Below are 11,147 nucleotides of genomic sequence, written 5' to 3'. Positions count from 1 at the left end.
CTGGCTATGCTCCATCTTCCCCACACAAAATATTCATATCATGTACGACCCCGGTTTTGGCCAAGCAATTGGTTCATACTTTTAACGCGCTTCAGCCTTTTCAACTCTTACGCAATACATGAGCGCAAGCCATGGATATAGCACTATGGTGGAATAAGGTATAATGGTAGGGGTTATGTGGGAAGACAAAAAAGGAGAAAGTCTCACATCAACGAGGCTAATCAACGGGCTATGGAGATGCCCATCAATTGATGTTAATGCGAGGAGTAGGGATTGCCATGCAACGGATGCACTAGAGCTATAAGTGTATGAAAACTCAAAAAGAAACTAAGTGGGTGTGCATCCAACTTGCTTGCTCACGAAGACCTCGGGCATTTGAGGAAGCCCATCATTGGAATATACAAGCCAAGTTCTATAATGAAATTTCCCACTAGTATATGAAAGTGACAAAATGAGAGACTCTCTATTATGAAGATCACGGTACTACTTTGAAGCACAAGTGTGGTACAAGGATAGTAACATTGTCCCTTCTCTCTTTTCTCTCATCATTTTTTTTTATTTGGGCCTTTCCCCCTTTTTTATGGCCTCTTTTTTTAGTTAGTCCGGAGTCTCATCCCGACTTGTGGGGGAATCATAGTCTCCATCATCCTTTCCTCACTTGGGACAATGCTCTAATAATGATGATCATCACACTTTTATTTACTTACAACTCATGAATTACAACTCAATATTTAGAACAAAATATGACTCTATATGAATGCCTCCGGCGGTGTACCGGGATATGCAATGAATCAAGAGCGACATGTATGAAAGAATTATGAACGGTGGCTTTGCCACAAATACAATGTCAACTACATGATCATGGAAAGCAATATGACAATAATGGAGTATGTCATGATAAATGAAACGGTGGAAAGTTGGATGGCAATATATCTCGGAATGGCTATGGAAATGCCATAATAGGTAGGTATGGTGTCTGTTTTGAGGAAGATATAAGGAGGTTTATGTGTGATAGAGCATATCATATCACGGGGTTTGGATGCACCGGCGAAGTTTGCACCAACTCTCAAGGTGAGAAAGGGCAATGCACGGTACCGAAGAGGCTAGGAAATTGCGGAAAGATAAGTGTGTGTATAATCCATGGACTCACATTAGTCATAAAGAACTCATATACTTATTGCAAAAATTTATTAGCCCTCAAAGCAAAGTACTACTACGCATGCTCCTAGGGGAAGGGTTGGTAGGAGTTAACCATCGCGCGATCCCGACTGCCACACAAAGGAAGACAATCAACAAATACTTCATGCTCCGACTTTGTTACATAACGGTTTACCATACGTGCATGCTACGGGAATCAAAAACTCCAACACATGTATTTTTCAATTCCACAATTACTCAACTAGCACAACTATGATATTACTACCTTTATATCTCAAAACAATTATCAAGCATCAAATTTCTCATGATATTAATTAAAGCAAATTGCCATGCTATTTTAAGACTCTCAAAATAATATAAGTGAAGCATGAGAGATCAATAGTTTCTATAAAACAAATCCACCACCGTGCTCTAAAAGATATAAGTGAAGCACTAGAGCAAAAACTATATAGCTCAAAAAATATAAGTGAAGCACATAGAGTATTCTAAATTCCGAATCAAGTGTGACTCTCTCAAAAGGTGTGTACAGCAAGGATGATTGTGGTAAACTAACATATAAAGACTCAAATAATACAAGACGCTCCAAGCAAAACACATATCATGTGGTGAATAAAAATATAGCTCCAAGTAAAGTTACCGATGGAAGTAGACGAAAGAGGGGATGCCTTCCGGGGCATCCACAAGCTTTGGCTTTTAGGTGTCCTTAGATTATCTTGGGGTGCCATGAGCATCCCCAAGCTTAGGCTCTTGCCACTCCTTGTTCCATAATCCATCAAATCTTTCACCCAAAACTTGAAAACTTCACAACACAAAACTCAGCAGAAAATCTCGTAAGCTCCGTTAGCGAAAGAAAACAAAAGACCACTTCAAGGTACTGTAATGAACTCATTATTTATTTATATTGGTGTTAAACCTACTGTATTCCAACTTCTCTATGGTTTATAAACTATTTTACTAGCCATAGATTCATCAAAATAAGCAAACAACACACGAAAAACAGAATCTGTCAAAAACAGAACAGTCTATAGTAATCTGTAACTAACGCAAACTTCTGGAACTCAAAAAATTCAGCCAAAATAGGACGACCTAGAAAATTTGGTTTTTGATTAGCAGAAATTGGAATCAATATTTTATCACGTTCTGGTGATTTTTAACAATTATTTGAACAGAAAGTTTCTGGAATTTACAGCAAGATCAAATAACTATCACCCAAGAAGATCCTATAGGTTAAACTTGGCACAAACACTAACTAAAACATAAAAACACATCGAACCAGAGGCTATGTCAAATATTTATTCCTAAACAGAAGCAAAAAGCAAAAAAAAAACTAAAAATAAAATTGGGTTGCCTCCCAACAAGCGCTATCGTTTAACGCCCCTAGCTAGGCATAAAAGCAAGGATAGATCTAGGTATTGCCATCTTTGGTAGGCAATCCATAAGTTGCTCTCATAATAGATTCATAAGGTAATTTTATTTTCTTTCTAGGTAAGTGTTCCATGCCTTTCTTTAATGGAAACTGGAATCTAATATTCCCTTCCTTCATATCAATAATTGCACCAATCGTTCTAAGGAAAGGTCTACCAAGAATAATAGGACATGAAGGATTGCAATCTATGTCAAGAACAATAAAGTCTACGGGCACATAGTTCCTATTTGCAACAATAATAACATCATTAATTCTTCCCATAGGTTTCTTAATAGTGGAATCCGCAAGGTGCAAGTTTAAAGAGCAATCATCAAATTCACGGAAACCTAATAAATCACATAGAGTTTTTGGAATCGTGGAAACACTAGCACCCAAATCACACAAAGCATAGAATTCATGATCTTTAATTTTAATTTTAATAGTAGGTTCCCACTCATCATAAAGTTTTCTAGGGATAGAAACTTCCAACTCAACTTTTTCTTCGTAAGATTGCATCAAAGCATCAATGATATGTTTGGTAAAGGCTTTATTTTGACTATAAGCATGAGGAGAATTTAGCACGGATTGCAACAAGGAAATACAATCTATCAAAGAGCAATTATCATAATTAAATTCCTTGAAATTCAAAATAGTGGGTTCATTAATATCTAATGTTTTGATCTCCTCAATCCCACTTTTTATCAATTTTAGCATCAAGATCTAAAAACTCCGAATTTCTGGAACGCCTTCTAGGTAAAGGTGGATCATATTCAGTCCCATCATTATAAAGATTCATATTACAAAACAAAGATTTAATTAGGGACACATCAATAACTTTTAGATCTTCATCTTTATTTTCATAGAAATTTGAAGAACACGCTTTCACAAAGCAATCTTTCTTAGCACGCATCCTAGCGGTTCTTTCTTTGCACTCATCAATGGAAATTCTTATGGCTTTGAGAGACTCATTGATATCATGCTTAGGAGGAATAGATCTAAGTTTTAAGGAATCAACATCAAGAGAAATTCTATCAACGTTCCTAGCCAATTCATCAACTTTAAGCAATTTTTCTTCAAGCAAAGCATTGAAATTCTTTTGCGAATTCATAAATTCCTTAACACTAGTCTCAAATTCAGAAGGCATTTTATTAAAGTTTCCATAAGAATTGTTGTAGGAATTACCATAATTATTAGAGGAATTACTAGGATAAGGCCTAGGATTAAAGTTTCCTCTATACGCGTTGTTACGAAAATTATTCCTACCAACAAAATTTACATCCATAGGTTCGTTATTATTCTCAATCAAAGTAGACAAAGGAATATCATTAGGATAAGAAGAAACACTCTTAGTAGCAAATAATTTCATAAGTTCATCCATCTTTCCACTCAAAACATTAATTTCTTCTATCGCATGCACTTTTTTATTAGTAGATCTTTCAGTGTGCCATTGAGAATAATTAACCATAATATTATCTAGGAGTTTAGTAGCTTCTCCTAAAGTGATTTCCATAAACGTGCCTCCCGCGGCCGAATCTAAAAGATTTCTAGAAGCAAAATTCAATCCGGCATAAAAAATGTGTATAATCATCCACAAATTCAGACCATGCGTAGGGCAATTACGTATCATTAATTTCATCCTCTCCCAAGCTTGTGCAACTTGTTCATGATCAAGTTGCTTAAAATTCATAATATCATTTCTAAGAGAGATGATCTTAGCGGGAGGAAAATATTTAGAGATAAAAGCATCGTTGCACTTATTCCAAGAATCAATACTATTTTTAGGCAAAGATGAAAACTAAGCTTTAACACGATCTCTAAGCGAAAAAGGAAATAGCTTCAATTTAACAATATCATTTTCCACATCTTTCTTCTTTTGCATATCACACAAATCAACGAAGCTATTTAGATGGGTAGCGGCATCTTCACTAGGAAGGCCGGCGAATTGATCTTTCATGACAAGATTCAACAAAGCAGCGTTGATTTCACAAGATTCAGTATCGGTAAGAGGAGCAATAGGAGTGCTAAGAAAATCATTGTTCTTGGTATTGGTGAAGTCACACAATTTAGTATTATCTTGAGCCATCGTGACAAACAAGCAATCCAACAAACAAGAAGCAAGCAAAAAAGGCGAACTGAAAAGAGAGGGCGAATAAAACGGCAAGGGTGAAGTGGGGGAGAGGAAAACGAGAGGCAAATGGCAAATAATGTAATGCGGGAGATAAGGGTTTGTGATGGGTACTTGGTATGTTAACTTTTGCGTAGACTCCCCGGCAACGGCGCCAGAAATCCTTCTTGCTACCTCTTGAGCACTGCGTTGGTTTTCCCTTGAAGAGGAAAGGGTGATGCAGCAAAGTAGCGTAAGTATTTCCCTCAGTTCTTGAGAACCAAGGTATCAATCTAGTAGGAGGACACGCACGAGTCCCTCGCACCTACACAAACAAATAAATCCTCGCAACCAACGCGATAAGGGGTTGTCAATCCCTACACGGTTACTTACGAGAGTGAGATCTAATAGATATGATAAGATAATATTTTTGGTATTTTTATGATAAAGATGCAAAGTAAAATAGAAGCAAAATAAAAGGAAACGGAAATAGCTTGTTGACAGAAGATTAATATGATGGAAAATAGACCCGGGGGCCATAGGTTTCACTAGTGGCTTCTCTCAAGAGCATAAGTATTACGGTGGGTGAATAAATTACTGTTGAGCAATTGACAGAATTGAGCATAGTTATGAGAATATCTAGGTATGATCATGTATATAGGCATCACGTCCGAGACAAGTAGACTGACTCCTGCCTGCATCTACTACTATTACTCCACACATTGACCGCTATCCAGCATGCATCTAGAGTATTAAGTTCATAAGAACAGAGTAACGCTTTAAGTAAGATGACATGATGTAGAGGGATAAACTCATGCAATATGATATAAACCCCATCTTGTTATCCTCGATGGCAACAATACAATACGTGCCTTGCTGCCCCTACTGTCACTGGGAAAGGACACCGCAAGATTGAACCCAAAGCTTGCGGTGTCCTTTCCCAGTGACAGTAGGGGCAGCAAGGCACGTATTGTATTGTTGCCATCGAGGATAACAAGATGGGGTTTATATCATATTGCATGAGTTTATCCCTCTACATCATGTCATCTTGCTTAAAGCGTTACTCTGTTCTTATGAACTTAATACTCTAGATGCATGCTGGATAGCGGTCGATGTGTGGAGTAATAGTAGTAGATGCAGGCAGGAGTCGGTCTACTTGTCTCGGACGTGATGCCTATATACATGATCATACCTAGATATTCTCATAACTATGCTCAATTCTGTCAATTGCTCAATAGTAATTTGTTCACCCACCGTAATACTTATGTTCTTGAGAGAAGCCACTAGTGAAACCTATGGCCCCGGGTCTATTTTCCATCATATTAATCTCCCGTCAACCAGCTATTTCCGTTGCCTTTTATTTTGCTTCTATTTTACTTTGCATCTTTATCATAAAAATACCAAAAATATTATCTTATCATATCTATCAGATCTCACTCTCGTAAGTGACCGTGTAGGGATTGACAACCCCTTATCATGTTGGTTGCGAGGATTTATTTGTTTGTGTAGGTGCGAGGGACTCGTGCGTGGCCTCCTACTGGATTGATACCTTGGTTCTCAAAAACTGAGGGAAATACTTACGCTACTTTGCTGCATCACCCTTTCCTCTTCAAGGGAAAACCAACGCAGTGCTCAAGAGGTAGCAAGAAGGATTTCTGGTGCCGTTGCCGGGGAGTCTACGCAAAAGTCAACATACCAAGTACCCATCACAAACCCTTATCTCCCGCATTACATTATTTGCCATTTGCCTCTCGTTTTTCTCTCCCCCGCTTCACCCTTGCCGTTTTTTTTCGCCCTCTCTTTTTCGTTCGCTTCTTTTTCGCTTGCTTTGTCGTTATGGCTAGTCCTCTATCTTCTCCGTTGTCTCCCGAGAATGAAGTTCTAAATTTTAAGCAAAGGGAGGGAGAAAATCTAAAAGATGCTTGGTATAGAATTTGCAATGCTGAAAATAGATCTACCAGGAAGCAATCTACTTCTGTTCTTCTCCGCAATTTTTATGTAGGCACTACTCCTTGGTACAGATATATCCTTGATACCATTACTGGAGGGAATTTCTTGGGTAGCCATACTTTTGATTCTTATAATGCTATGATAGATTTGTTTGGCTCACCACCTCTTTTGGTTAATGGAACTATGTTAACTTTGGAGCATGTAATGCAAAGACTTGAAATTATTGAAAATAAAGTTGCTACCGTAGAGTTAATTGAAAATCTGGATAAAAAGATCCACAACCAAATTACTCAATATGGATCTAAAGTAGGATTCACTTTGAAAAATATTAAGGAGAAGGAACCCATAGTCAATGAAAGAATAAATCATGATTCCACTAGAATCGATAAACTTGAGGGTATCATTACCAACTTGGGAACCGCTTTTTATTTCGTAAAGAATACTCCAAGTCCTCCAACTAAAATTGCCAAGCTTATGTATGTTCCTAAAAACAAGGGTGAATCCTCTAGTAAGGAAATTGCGGATCTCAAATCTATAAGTATTCATCCAAATCTTTTTGCTATCATTAAGGAACCATTTGCTACAAATGATTTTTTCAATTTTGTGCCTAGGAGTTTGATAATTAATAAAAAGAAAGAAACTCCTAAGGGTGATAGATGTCTTATTAAAGAGTTGCCTACCAAAGATGACAATACCTAGATCTATCCTTGCTTTTATGCCTAGCTAGGGGCGTTAAACGATAGCGCTTGTTGGGAGGCAACCCAATTTTATTTTTAGTTTTTTTTGCTTTTTGCTTCTGTTTAGGAATAAATATTTGACCTAGCCTCTGGTTAGATGTGTTTTTATGTTTTAATTAGTGTTTGTGCCAAGTTTAACCTATCGGATCTTCTTGGATGATAGTTATTTGATCTTGCTATGAGTTCCAGAAACTTTCTGTTCACGAAAATAATTGTTAAAAATCACCAGAACGTGATAAAATATTGATTCCAATTTCTGCTGATCAATAAACAAATTGTCTAGGTCGTCCTATTTGTGCTGAATTTTTGGAGTTCCAGAAGTTTGCGTTAGTTACAGATTACTACAGACTGTTCTGTTTTTGACAGATTCTGTTTTTCGTGTGTTGTTTGCTTATTTTGATGAATCTATGGCTAGTAAAATAGTTTATAAACCATAGAGAAGTTGGAATACAGTAGGTTTAACACCAATATAAATAAATAATGAGTTCATTACAGTACCTTGAAGTGGTCTTTTGTTTTCTTTCGCTAACAGAGCTTACGAGATTTTCTGCTGAGTTTTGTGTTGTGAAGTTTTCAAGTTTTGGGTGAAAGATTTGATGGATTATGGAACAAGGAGTGGCAAGAGCCTAAGCTTGGGGATGCCCATGGAACCCCAAGATAATCTAAGGACACCTAAAAGCCAAAGCTTGGGGATGCCCCGGAAGGCATCCCCTCTTTCGTCTACTTCCATCGGTAACTTTACTTGGAGCTATATTTTTATTCACCACATGATATGTGTTTTGCTTGGAGCGTCTTGTATTATTTGAGTCTTTATTTTTTAGTTTACCACAATCATCCTTGCTGTACACACCTTTTGAGAGAGTCACACTTGATTCGGAATTTATTAGAATACTCTATGTGCTTCACTTATATTTTTTGAGCTATATAGTTTTTGCTCTAGTGCTTCACTTATATCTTTTAGAGCACGGTGGTGGATTTGTTTTATAGAAACTATTGATCTCTCATGCTTCACTTATATTATTTTGAGAGTCTTAAAATAGCATGGCAATTTGCTTTAATTAATATCATGAGAAATTTGATGCTTGATAATTGTTTTGAGATATAAAGGTAGTAATATCATAGTTGTGCTAGTTGAGTAATTGTGGAATTGAAAAATACATGTGTTGGAGTTTGTGATTCCCGTAGCATGCACGTATGGTGAACCATTATGTAACGAAGTCGGAGCATGAAGTATTTGTTGATTGTCTTCCTTTGTGTGGCGGTCGGGATCGCGCGATCGTTAACTCCTACCAACCCTTCCCCTAGGAGCATGCGTAGTAGTACTTTGCTTCGAGGGCTAATAAATTTTTGTAATAAGTATATGAGTTCTTTATGACTAATGTTAGTCCATGGATTATACGCACACTTACCTTTCCGCAATTTTCTAGCCTCTTCGGTACTGTGCATTGCCCTTTCTCACCTTGAGAGTTGGTGCAAACTTCGCCGGTGCATCCAAACTCCGTGATATGATATGCTCTATCACACATAAACCTCCTTATATCTTCCTCAAAACAGCCACCATACCTACCTATTATGGCATTTCCATAGCCATTCCGAGATACATTGCCATGCAACTTTCCACTGTTTCATTTATCATGACATACTCCATTATTGTCATATTGCTTTGCATGATCATGTAGTTGACATTGTATCTGTGGCAAAGCCACCATTCATAATTCTTTCATACATGTCGCTCTTGATTCATTGCATATCCCGGTACACCACCGGAGGCATTCATATAGAGTCATATTTTGTTCTAAGTATTGAGTTGTAATTCATGAGTTGTAAGTAAATAAAAGTGTGATGATCATCATTATTAGAGCATTGTCCCAAGTGAGGAAAGGATGATGGAGACTATGATTCCCCCACAAGTCGGGATGATACTCCGGATTAAAAAAAAGAGGCCATAAAAAAGTGGGGAAAGGCCCAAATAAAAAATAATAATGATTTGAGAAAAAGAGAGAAGGGACAATGTTACTATCCTTTTACCACACTTGTGCTTCAAAGTAGCACCGTGATCTTCAGAATAGAGAGTCTCTCATTTTGTCACTTTCATATACTAGTGGGAAATTTCATTATAGAACTTGGCTTGTATATTCCAATGATGGGCTTCCTCAAATGCCCGAGGTCTTCGTGAGCAAGCAAGTTGGATGCACACCCACTTAGTTTCTTTTTGAGATTTCATACACTTATAGCTCTAGTGCATCCGTTGCATGGGAATCCCTACTCCTCGCATTAACATCAATTGATGGGCATCTCCATAGCCCGTTGATTAGCCTCGTTGATGTGAGACTTTCTCCTTTTTTGTCTTCCCACATAACCCCTACCATTATACCTATTCCACCATAGTGCTATATCCATGGCTTGCGCTCATGTATTGCGCAAGAGTTGAAAAGGCTGAAGCGCGTTAAAAGTATGAACCAATTGCTTGGCCAAAACCGGGGTCATACATGATATGAATATTTTGTGTGGGGAAGATGGAGCATAGCCAGACTATATGATTTTGTAGGGATAACTTGCTTTGGCTATGTTATTTTGATAAGACATAATTGCTTAGTTAGTATGCTTGAAGTATTATTGTTTTTATGTCAATATTAAACTTTTATCTTGAATCATATCAAATCTGAACATTCATGCCACAATAAGAAGAATTATATTGAAATTATGCCAAGTAGCATTCCACATCAAAAATTCTGTTTTTATCATTTACCTACTCGAGGACGAGTAGGAATTAAACCTCTTTGGTGGCGCCGATTAGGCATCAACTTCATCCGAGGAAACTGTGATGATGGTGCTCTTCCGGTGGTGCAGGTGAAGACGGCGGTGTGGGAATGGAGGTGGCGCGAAAGACGAGGGGAACATCGGGGCAGCTCCTTGGAGGTGGAGGACGGGGTGGCTGAACCGGCGGGACGACGAGATCGACGACGGATCCTCATCTGGTTCGGTGGATGAGGGACGTCGAGGTGTTGCTATGGACGACATCGTCGGGGAAGAGGCTCCGGTTGGGTGGCGGATGGTGGAGGGTGTGGGGCTTTGCGGGTTTTCGCGGCCTCGGTGTATGAATGGGTGGGCGGATGGGATGGGAGTGGGGAACCATGGCTTAGGGATGCGCTTGTCCGAAATGTGGGGTAAGTTACGAAAGTACCCCCACCAATTTGACCTAGGCGGTTCTTTCGGTTCAGGGGTATCACGGGCATTTCGGGTGTCGGGATTTCACAGGAGGTGGGAGTTTTCGCGCGCGTTGTAATTTTGGAATAGCAAGGCGCGGGTTGAGATGGAGGGAGTTGTCGGAGCACAACGAGACAAAGATATATCTTAAATATTTTGGGGTAACAAGGCACGGAAGAGGCGGGAGTTTCACAGCACGATAGACAGAGACGCTAGCTTGAAATTTCGGCATAACAAGGCGCTGCTTGATATTTCAGGAGAACAAGCTTAACGTGTACCAAAAAAACACAATTCGCACCTCATCACTAGAGAGAGCTATGTTCCGTTTTACTATATTACTAGAAATGCATTCAAATACAACAAAAGAAACTAAAAAATTCAGGACAACAAACATAACGTGTACAGTACCAAAACAATTTGTACTTCCCTCAACAATACAAAAACAATGTGTGTTGTCTAGCATATGGACTAAATTTGAGTACATTTTCCCTGTTTGAATGGGATTATACTCGGGTTAGTTATACAACCATCTAAATATTATCTTCACAACACATGACATGAATATAGGAGAAGTAAATTCTTATAT

The sequence above is a fragment of the Aegilops tauschii genome, chromosome 4 (genome assembly GCF_002575655.3).
Source record: "Aegilops tauschii subsp. strangulata cultivar AL8/78 chromosome 4, Aet v6.0, whole genome shotgun sequence".
NCBI classification, from domain to species: Eukaryota; Viridiplantae; Streptophyta; class Magnoliopsida; order Poales; family Poaceae; genus Aegilops; species Aegilops tauschii.
Note: the sequence above shows the minus strand (reverse complement) of the source record.